At 41.3% G+C, this 12,012-nt stretch overlaps 1 pseudogene; it reads right to left on the bottom strand.

The window, feature by feature from the left end:
• Positions 1–5,022: 5,022 nt before the first annotated feature.
• LOC138903993 (uncharacterized) lies at positions 5,023–11,177 on the bottom strand (annotated as a pseudogene).
• Between the last annotated feature and the right edge of the window lie 835 nt (positions 11,178–12,012).

Here is a 12,012-nt window from a genome sequence, read left to right as displayed (position 1 = left end):
ATGATTTATTATTAATCGAGCCTAAAGCAAACTACGATATTTAGAATATTTTTCATAAACTACTTTGAGATTTGTTGTAAGGTCAAGATTTATGGAACTTCATGTGGGAAGAAGACTGTTCGTTTCAATTATTTGGATCAACCAGTTATTCAATAATAAAACCGGTAACAACTCAATTAACTACTAATGTTCTACTCTTGAGATCATTCTGATTCATACCAACATTGCAAAGGGATCGAGGATTCAGAAGCAAGGGAAAGCGCATTTAATAAAGCATGCAGACGACATTAACGAGTACAAAGTTACAATCCTTCATTTAATGCTACCTTTGGCTCATCTCTACTCGTGGCTTATTCCTGACTAATGAAACACGCGATGAACTTTTCCAGAACCCAATGCCTATCATTTTGCTCTTATCACTTATGTGTCAAACAAATTAATTTTTTATTTACACTTCAATACTGAAAATTCGCTGTCAATCTTAACAAAGGCAGACAACTGTTGTGCTGGTTATATAAGGTACAGAATTAAACCAAACCAACAGGAGATTATCACATAAACAGAATAGCGTAGAGCATAGGGTATGTTGTCAACATTTCGGATTTAATCTTACAGTAAACACTTCGACTATTAATCAAATCGACACATAGTGAATTTTAAAGCTCAAATTAACATGTGTGCTTTATAACTTCATAGCAAAATCAGATTCAACACTAATGAGACAACTTTAACACAAAATTTGAGCAAAACAAACATCATACAGGATCTCGGGTGACTCAATAGCTCATTTTCATTGAAGAGCATTCAAGTACATCAAGAGTTTATGTGTTTACCTTTCTGCCAGAAGAAAGCGAACAAAAAGTGTCAGGCAAAGATCAAGCACCAAAGCCTGAACTCAGCTATGAATTCAGCAGAGTAACATTGTGAACGGCACTTATCACAGCTCCAAGATCACTCGAATTCTCAGAAATTGCAGCAGAAGAATAGAAATCGGATCGGATTTAAAAATCCTTCGTTGTTCTTTTTTTTTTTTTTTTAACTTTTTCTCTGTTTTTTGAAGCTTTTGAAATTCCCCGATCGCAAAATTTTTGGGAGGCCTATTTTCTCTATCTCCATCAATAAGTATCCATGAGTGTATATTCACGAGTCTAAGAGGAAATGGGAGAATCGTGTGAGTGAGAATAGTGTAGGAGGAGGTGAGCGAGAATCGTTCTCAACAGTGTTCGCTAAGGTTTTTGAAATGGGAGGAGGTTCGTCTCTGTTGTGAAGAAAAGGGGAGGGATCGAATTCGCCTTTTTCAAGGAGATAGAGCTAAAGGAGTTGGCGGCTCAGTGAAGAAGAAAGACTCTTTTTCTTTTTTCCAATGGGGAGGGTCTGTCCGTTCTCTCTGCTGTCCTCTTCCCCCAAAAATGAGAAAAGAATTGGGTAATTAAGGGGAATTTAGGGCAAGCTTGTGGAGAAACTGGGCCACCGAATTTGCTTGGCCCAATTCTAAAAGATGTGCACCAACAACCCTTTCTTTCTTTCTCATCTTTCTTTATTAGACGTTTTGCAAAATTAGCCACTATGGACTCAAATTTTAATTAAAACTAATTTGTGTGGCTAAACTATTTATATATTTCACTCATTAATTGACTAATGACCTAATTAATTAACTAGCCTAAAAATGTACGTAGAGTTACTAATGTATTTTTTTGGTATTTTAGTGTTTTACAAATGCAATTGATTATGCATTTAAAATCTAAAAAATGTAAAAAATAAAATATTTTTGTATTTTCTTTAGGATTTAAAATGCAACTTAAAAATGCATCAAATATGAATATGTACAAATCAAACTAAGTTAAAATATAGAAAAATAATTTAAAGCTATTTTTTGGATTTTTTAGGAGTAATTTTATATTAGGGCAAAAATTAGGTGCTCACAGCTGCCCCTCTTTGCTCGGAAACATGAAGAGTTTTCGGACAAAGATAAAGTGAGCAATTACGAGTAATTGTTGCCCGTTTGGATACTCCATGGGAAGCGTTTTTGAAAAGTTTGACTGAACCTTGTTTCGGAGGTTGCTTACATATCCTTGGCTATAAAGGAATCAGGTCAGTGTAGTTCTGGAAGTTTAGCTGCTCTTTCTTGCTGAGCTCCCTATTATACCAAAGTCAAAATGAAAAAGAAACTAACTAAGCCTATCAGCTATGAGTTACAAGATTCCTATCTATGAATCTTCTGAAAGCTTGATCTTGAGTCTTGAATGGTTCTTCATGCGGACTTTTGATTTGAACCTTGATGCTTGCTAGTTGCAGGTGCTAGTTCTTTCTTCTTCAGCTTTTCGGATCAAGACGGGACATGCAAAGCTTGTGACTTCAGCCATGTCTTGAGCAGTTCACATCTTTCATCGGCTTCTGCATTTTGGATTCACTTCTCTTTTTTTTTTCTTTTATTCTGGATTCAGACTTCTTCCTTTGGTCATCTCGGACTGTCAACTCGTATTCTTGAGGCGAGCTTCTGCTACTTCTAACTTGAATTGAATTCTGAAATGACTTCCCTCACTCTTCAGGTGGGCGCCTGCAACTGACTTAAAATTTAAAATGAATTCCCTCGTTCTCCAGGTGGGCGCCTGATGACTTAAAACTGAAATGAATTCCCTCGTTCTCCAGATGGGCGCCTGATTTTGACTTAAAACTGAAATGAATTCCCTCGTTCTCCAGGTGCACCTGATGACTTAAAACTTGAAATAAATTCTCTCGTTCTCCAGGTGGGCGCCTGATTTTGACTTAAAGCTAAAATGAATTCCCTCGTTCTCCAGGTAGGCGCCTGATGACTTAAAACTGAAATGAATTCCCTCGTTCTCCAGGTGGGCGCCTGATTTAACTTAAAGCTAAAATGAATTCCCTCGTTCTCCAGGTGGGCGCCTGGTGACTTAAAGCTAAAATGAATTCCCTCGTTCTCCAGGTGGGCACCTGATGACTTAAAACTGAAATGAATTCCATCGTTCTCCAGGTGGGCGCCTGATGACTTAAAACTTGAAATAAATTCCCTCGTTCTCCAGTTGGGCGCTTGATTTTGACTTAAAAATTGAAATGAATTCCCTCATTCTCCAGGTAGGCCCCTGATGACTTAAAACTTGAAATAAATTCTCTCGTTCTCCAGGTGGGCGCCTGATTTTGACTTAAAACTAAAATGAATTCCCTCGTTCTCCAGGTGGGCGCCTGATGACTTAAAACTAAAATGAATTCCCTCGTTCTCCAGGTGGGCGCCTGATTTTGACTTAAAGCTAAAATGAATTCCCTCGTTCTCCAGGTGGGCGCCTGCTATCACAACAACACAGACAAAATAGAGAAAATTTTCTGGCCCAGTTTGTACCAGGAACATTCATTGATTGTTAGTTGCATCCCATTATCCAGGAGGGTCCTGAAAACTTGAAATTACATCCCATTATCCAGGAGGGTCCTGAAAACTTAAAACTGAACTTATCTGGAACATGCTTTCTCATGGAGGATTCCTGGCAAAGCAAACAAAATGTCTTGCCCCTGCTTGAAACAAAGAAAATTTTGTCAGTTTGAAACTGTGGCGGTTAGTTTGTGGCATCCTTGCTGAAGGTGTCTGCTTCTGCCACTATCCCACTTCATTCTGATTAGCTGCTTCGGGCAACAAAGAATTAGTTTGACCTTTTGATCGGACCTCGACCACAAAACCTCTGAATGACTTGAATCTCTTACGCTCAACTCGTCGTATGGCACTTTTATTCTGACAACTATTGAACTTTTGCATTTCCTACAAATTCACGAATCACATGACCACCTAAACTTCAGTTACCACCGCATTGCTCATTCTAAACCATGTCACTTGTGATGTGCCTGGCCGAATTTCGCTTGGTGCAAATAAAAAGCTAGTAATGAGCTTTGAAGTCCTTTCTTGCTTGCTTAACAAAGACTAATTTGACAGAGACTTAGAAAAATAGACCCAAAGAAACGAAGCGAAGTGACTTCGAGAATTAGGAATAAAAAGAAAAAAAAAATAATAATAATAATAAAATAAAATAAAAATGACTATTTGAAGAAAAATGGAAAAGAGACTTATCTGAATGAAACAGCTGGCTCCAATGATCATGACATGCATTTCGGATTGACCAGCCTAATCCATCCAACTAATCGCATTTCAGTTTATGCCATGTCTTCATACTTCAAAACCGGGGTTTCCATAATTCATTTTCTCTGTAAAGTCATGAACCCCATTTGGCTTGTAATGCCCCGGGGGATTTTTACCAGCAAGCCTCTCTCATTTGCTCCTCTCTCAACTCAATGTCGCCTTACAGTGCCCGTAAGGGTTTTCACCAATAAGACTCTCTCATTTAAATTTTCTCTCGACTCACCATCTCCCTATGGTGCCCGTAAGGGTTTTCACCAATAAGACTCTCTCATTTATTAACTTTTCCTTGTACCCATGAATAAATGTGCTACTCATGATGTAAATAATACCTCCATCTCACTTGACTTGGCATCCTCAAAGTTGATCTGAAGGTCTTTCTTTGGACTGTAGTGTAGGTTTTGGACAGGGTTAGAAAGAAAGGGTGGCATGCAGGCTCAAAATAATTTAAGATGAAGGGGTTCAAAATTACAACTTTTGGAATCAGATCTTTTTACAAAACTAAAACTTCTGCCCCAGTTTCTTCGAATCTGGAAAATTTTGGATTTTTATTTTGATGGGACCGAACCGTGTAAGGCTGCCTACATATCCTTAAAAGGAATCAGGTCGAACGTAGTTCAAACATAAGAGTTTTGTTTTTGTTACTTTGCTTTTCTTTTTCTTCTTCTTCTTTCTTTTGCTTTTCTCTTTTACTTCTTTTTTTTTTCTTTTTTCTTTTTCTTTTTCTTTTCTTTTCTTTTCTTTTATATTTCTAACTCTACTTCTGATTCCAAAAGAGGGGTATGAAAGAAAATAAATAAGGCTCAAAAAGAGGTAACAAGTGATAAAAGTGTTTGGGATAGAAGAATAAAATGCTTTCGTCATTCCAACTTGAACATGCCTAGTACAAAATGCGATTGAAGATAAGCAAAGAAATCATACATAATATCTCTTGACTGCATCAGAATTGATAGCCATATCCACACATTTACCTTCTATGTCTGTTAAATACAAAGCACCATTGGGAAACACCTTTGTCACAATGAACGGCCCCTGCCAGTTTGGGGCGAACTTGCCTTTAGCTTCAGCCTGATGTGGAAGGATGCGTTTCAACACCCGCTGGCCCACTTTAAATTTTCGGGGACGCACCTTTTTGTTGTATGCTCTTGCCATTCTTTTCTGATACAATTGACCGTGACATACTGCTGCCAATCTCTTTTCATCAATCAAACTCAATTGCTCTAGCTGGGTCTTGACCCACTCATCATCATCAATTTCAGCTTCCGCAATGATCCACAGGGATGAAATCTCAACTTCCGCAGGTATAACTGCCTCGGTTCCATATACCAGCAAATAGAGAGTTGCACCTATTGAAGTGCGAACAGTAGTGCGATAACCCAGTAAAGCAAAAGGTAACTTTTCATGCCATTGCTTGGAACCTTGCACCATCTTATGAAGTATCTTCTTTATGTTCTTGTTAGCAGCCTCAACAGCTTCGTTTGCCTTAGGACGATACGGAGTGGAGTTTCGATGCATAGTCTTGAACTGTTGGCATACCTCTTTCATCAAATGACTGTTGAGGTTAGCAGCATTATCTGTGATGATTACCTTGGGAATTCTGAACCGACAAATGATGTTTGAATGAACAAAATCTACCATCGCCTTCTTGGTCACGGACTTGAAAGTTACAGCTCCAACCCACTTGGTAAAGTAATCAATGGCCACCAGAATAAACCTATGCCCGTTTGACGCTGCCGGCTCAATTGGTCCAATGACATCCATGCCCCAAACAACGAAGGGCCAAGGTGCACACATTGTGTGCAACTCAAATGGCGGGGAATGAATCAAATCACCGTGCACCTGGCATTGATGACATTTGCGAGCGAAGCTGATGCAATCTCGTTCCATGGTGAGCCAATAATAACCTGCTCGAAGAATCTTCTTTGCCAAGACATACCCACTCATATGCGGCCCGCAAACTCCGGAATGCACTTCGGCCATGATAGTCGAAGCTTGTTTCGCATCTATGCACCTTAGTAATCCTAGATCTGGAGTTTTCTTGTACAATATTCCCCCGCTTAAGAAAAATCCACTAGCCAGACGTCGAATCGTTCTCTTTTGATCACCTGTGGCATGTACCGGATATACCCCCGATTTGATGTATTCCTTGACATCATGGAACCAAGGCTCACCATCAGGTTCCTCCTCAACCACATTGCAATAGGCATGCTGATCACGGATTTGGATATGCAGAGGGTCGACATAAGTCTTATCCGAATGGTGTAACATTGACGCCAGAGTAGCCAAGGCATCGACAATCTCATTATGAATCCTGGGAATATGCCTGAATTCTACCGACCTGAATCATTGACAAAGATTATGCAGACATTGTCGATACGGTATGAGCTTCAAATCTCGAGTCTCCCATTCTCCCTGAATCTGGTGAACCAACAAATCTGAATCTCCCAAAACCAATATTTCTTGAACTCCAATGTATATAGCTAGACTCAAACCCAGAATGCATGCCTCGTATTCAGCCATGTTGTTAGTGCAATAAAATCGAAGTTGAGCTGTTACGGGGTAGTGATGCCTTGTTTCAGAAATGAGTACAGCCCCTATTCCGACACCTTTCATATTAGCAGCTCCATCAAAGAAGAGTTTCCAACCTGGCTTTTCATCATGATCAGCCTTGTCAACATACATCACTTCTTCATCAGGAAAATAAGTCTTCAGTGGCTCATATTCTTCATCCACCGGATTCTCGGCCAAGTGATCGGCCAGGGCTTGGGCTTTCATCGCGGTCCGAGTCACATAGATGATGTCAAACTCTGTGAGTAAAATCTGCCACTTTGCCAATCTTCCTGTGGGCATAGGCTTCTGAAAGATATACTTTAGAGGATCCATGCGAGAAATGAGGTAAGTAGTGTAGGATGACAGATAATGCTTCAACTTTTGTGCCACCCAAGTCAGGGCGCAACATGTCCTTTCAAGAAGAGTATACTTAACCTCATAAGGAGTGAACTTCTTGCTGAGATAATAAATGGCTCGCTCTTTCTTGCCCGTGATGTCGTGTTGACCCAACACACAACCGAAAGAATTATCTAATACCGTCAAATAGAGAATTAAAGGTCTCCCAAGTTCTAGCGGGACCAGCACAGGTGGGTTTGACAGGTAACTCTTGATCTTATCAAATGTTTCCTGACACTCATCAGTCCACTTAACTGCAACATTTTTCTTCAGCAACTTAAAGATGGGCTCACAAGTTATCATGAGTTGAGCAATAAACCTGCTGATGTAGTTTAACCTTCCGAGAAGGCTCATTACCTCGGTTTTGTTCTTTGGAGGTGGTAATTCTTGGATGGCTTTGATCTTTGATGGGTCCAACTCAATACCGCGTCGATTGACTATGAATCCCAACAGTTTCCCGGATGGGACACCAAATGCACATTTTGCCGGATTGATCTTGAGGTTGTATCTGCGGAGCCTTTGGAAAAACTTTCTCAAGTCTCCAACATGGTCAGACTGCTTCTTTGACTTTATGATCACATCATCTACATAAACCTCAATTTCCTTATGTATCATGTCATGAAATATGGTAGTCATTGCCCTCATGTAAGTTGCCCCAGCATTCTTCAAACCAAATGGCATTACCCGGTAGCAGTATGTCCCCCATGGTGTGATGAATGCTGTCTTTTCTGCATCTTCCTCATCCATCAGGATCTGGTGATATCCCGCGTAGCAATCCACAAAAGACCCAATCTCATGCTTGGCACAATTATCGATCAGAATATGGATGTTCGGCAATGGAAAGTTATCTTTTGGACTTGCCTTATTGAGATCACGATAATCGACACAGACCCTGATCTTACCATCCTTCTTTGGTACTGGCACGACATTAGCTAACCAAGTGGGATATCGAGTGACCCGAATGACCTTTGCGTCAAGCTGCTTTGTGATTTCTTCTTTGATCTTCACACTTATATCAGTCTTGAACTTCCTTAACTTTTGCTTGACTGGAGGGAATGCCGGATCAGTTGGCAATTTATGAACTACCAAGTCAGTGCTCAAACCCGGCATGTCGTCATACGACCATGCAAAAACATCTTTATATTCAAACAATGCTTTGATTATTTCTTCCTTGATTTGTGGTTCCAGATGCACACTTATCTTGGTTTCCCTGATATTATCTTGATCTCCTAAATTGATTGTTTCAGTTTCATTCAGATTAGGCTTGTGTTTTTCTTCAAAGTGATTTAGTTCTCTACTGATTTTCTGAAATGCTGCTTCTTCATCATATTCTGTTTCATCATCACACTCTACTTCTTGGATTGTTGTTTCGGAATTAGATTGGCTTTTAAGATTTGGCTGAAAATTCCTCATGCATGTCATGTCATTGAAACCAGCATAAAAAGAACTGTACAGAAAAAGAAACAAAACAAAAATAAAACGCTATCAGGAATAATGGAAAATGGGAAATTGTATTTCATTGAAAATAAAAGGATAGAAGGGTTTGTACATTAAAACAAGCAAAAAATAAAAAATCTGGATTACAACCCTGGAATAACCCAGATAACAGAAAGGAAAACAAAGCAAACTACCAAAACTCCTTCCGGGTGGGGAGAGGCGTAGCTTTCCAATTGCTAAGCTTCATATTTGGCCCAACGAGCTGCACATCGGCATTACTGGAACCTTCCCCGATTTCTACCATATTAACCTCATCAAACAAACTCTGGAACCTCTTGATCAGCTCTTCATCAAAGTCGACCACATGTTTTGGGACCGCTGATATTGGGCGTTTTGCGACCCCTGGCTTGACAAAAGACTTGGAGATATGTGGAACATGCTTAGGAAGTGACCATGCATTTCTTTTCAAATTTTTAGCCTTTTTTATGTCCTTCCCTGTGAGTGTGAATCCCAAACCAAATGTACCGAAACTTTCACGTGGACACATCAGATATGCAATACCCTGCAGAGACGAACCCATGCCTTTACCCGGCACAAAACCATTCTTCAACGGATGGTAGCTTCGGACCTGGAATGCATTCTCCTTCAGGAATCTTCTCGACAGACACTTTTTCGAACGTTTGGTAAACCCAAGGCCCTTTATCATCTTCAACTTCAATAAATGGAACAATTGTGTCATTGTAAGCAGATAAGTTCTCATCATCGTGCACAACTATTTCCTGCATGTCCTATTCAAACTTCACCATTTGATGCAGAGAAGACGGGATTGCCTTGGCAGCATGTATCCAGGGCCTGCCCAACAACAAGTTATAGGAGACAACCATATCTAGCACTTGGAACTCCATAGTGAACTCAACTGGCCCTATTGACAATTCGAGCATTATATCACCAACAGAAGCTTTCCCTCCTCCATCAAAGCCTCGAACACATGAATTGTTCATGTGGATCCTTTCAGTGCCGATCTTCAACTTTTGCAAAGTGGACAGAGGGCAAATATTTGCACTAGAACCGTTATCAACCAGTACCCTTGAGACAGCAGAATCCTCGCCTTTCACTGTGAGATAAAGAGCTCGGTTTTGCTCTGTACCCTCCATAGGAAGTTCATCATCTGAGAAAGTGATCCTGTTTTCTTCGAAAATCTTGTTAGCAATCTTTTCCAAGTGGTTTACCGTGATCTTATTAGGAACATGGGCCTCATTCAAAATCTTCATCAGGGCTTTATGGTGTTCATCTGAATGTATCAGCAAAGACAAAAGAGAGATCTGAGCTGATGTTTTCCTTAACTGCTCTACAATGGAATAGTCTTGCATTTTCATCTTTTTGAGGAACTCTTCAGCCTCTTCTTCGGTGACCGGCTTCTTTATTGAGATGTGGCCATCCTTGAATGGCTTGGCTTTCCTCAGTTCTTCTGGGGTAAAACATCTCCCAGAACGAGTCAGTCCTCCGGTTTCATTGACTTCTTCCTCTACTTCTTTCCCTTTATATATTGCTATCACCTGTTTGTAATTCCACGGGACGGCCTTTGTGTCAACCATTGGTAACTGGGTCACTGGCTTAATAATAACGGGGGTAATACGAGCTCCTTCCACGATTATGACAGGCTTACCCGGGACCCCTGGTACAATCACTTTTTGGTTTTCGTGGTTCTCTTCAACATCAATCGGAGGCCCTTTCACAACCAATACAGATGGCTTCACGTCGAGCGTGCTTAGCTTCTCCGACACCCCTTCAACTGTCAAGGGCGTTGCTTTTGCAAAATCTGGAGCTTTAAATGGATTATTTTTGCTACCCCGGATCATCATGACAGACTTGGAAGAATTCTTGGGCTCCCCATCCTTATGAACTATCTCAATCATATATGTCTCTGCACGAGCCGGCAAAGGATTTTGGTTAATGTTTGGCACCTCCGGGCTCTGGACCACAATTTGATTTGTATCAATAAGCTCTTGGATCGCCCTCTTCAAATGCCAACACTTCTCTGTGTCGTGCCCTGGGGCATCAGAACAATATGCGCATCTGAGGGAATAATCAAGGTTCCTTGGAGGTGGATTTGGTGTCTTTGGCTCAATCGGCCTCAAAACGTCCAACTGCCTCAACCTTTGAAACAAACTGTATACGACTCTCCAAGAGGGGTGAAGGTTTCTTTCCGCTGCTGCCTCTCTTTTCTATAATCTGGCCTCGATCGAAAGCTTGGACCAGTAGGGTTTCGGTATGGTTATGGGGGTGGATAAGGATTTTGTGGAGTTGGAGCACGCCATTGCGGGTAAGGAGGGGGTTGCGCATATGACTGTGCATGGTGAACATGGTATTGGGGTGGTCTGACTGAATATTGAGGGTCTTGTGGTGGGAAATAATGTTGGGATGGATTATACGGAGCTTGGGTGTAGGCTTGAGGTTGGGGTCGAGGTTGGGTGTACTGGTGAGGCGAACCCCTTAGGCCACGCCCTGATCCAGAGACAAACATAGCGACATCATCTTTCTTCTTTTTGCCTAACAGGCTTCCGGTGCCACTTTGAATTGCCTGTGTGGTTGCTTTTATGGCGGAGTAGCTCATGATCTTGATTGACTTGAGTCCCTCTTCTATCATTCCTCCCATCTTTACCACATCGTTGAAAGACTTACCGATGGCTGAGATCAAATGGCCAAAATAAGTAGGTTCTAATGCTTGAAGAAACTACTCGACCATCTCATCTTCTTCCATTGGAGGATTGACCCGTGCAACTTGTTCTCTCCATCTGAAACCATATTCCCCAAAGCTCTCACTAGGCTTCTTCTCTACCTTGGTCAAAGATAGGCGATCCGGGATAATGTCTATATTGTACTGAAAGTGCCGAGCAAAGGCCTGAGCCAAGTCGTCCCATATGTACCACCTGCTAGCGTCTTGGCGGGTGTACCATTCCAAAGCTGCCCCACTCAAACTCTGACTGAAACACGCCATTAATAATTCGTCTTTTCCACCGGCGCCTCTCTTCTTGCTGCAAAAGCCTCTCAAATGGGCCACGGGATCTCCATGTCCATCGTACAGGTCAAACTTGGGCATCTTGAACCCAGCGGGCAGTTAGACATCAGGGAATAAGCATAAATCCTATAAGCTACACTTACTTGGCTTCCTATCCCTTGCATGTTCTTCAAAGATTGTTCTAGACTCTTCACTTTCCTGAATATCTCATCCTGCTCCACATTCCGGGATGGTTTCTCAGTTTCAATAGGAGGTTCAAAGTGAGGGGTGTAGGAATAAGGATCCGTGACTTTGAAAGTTGGTTCCAGAGCATAATATTGGGTATCTGGATCTTGGAACGCGGGTTCACTAGAAGATCGGTGGAGGGTAGTTCGCGGAGGGGCTACAAAAACAGGAGCAGATGTCGGAGCCGGGTATGCAGTTCTTTTGGCTGGTGGAGCATGGAAAGTTTGGGATGAGGTGCTGGGGTAGT

The sequence above is a fragment of the Nicotiana tomentosiformis genome, unplaced genomic scaffold, assembly GCF_000390325.3.
Source record: "Nicotiana tomentosiformis unplaced genomic scaffold, ASM39032v3 Un00304, whole genome shotgun sequence".
Classification (NCBI taxonomy): Eukaryota; Viridiplantae; Streptophyta; class Magnoliopsida; order Solanales; family Solanaceae; genus Nicotiana; species Nicotiana tomentosiformis.
This window is presented reverse-complemented; position numbering and strand designations above follow the sequence as displayed.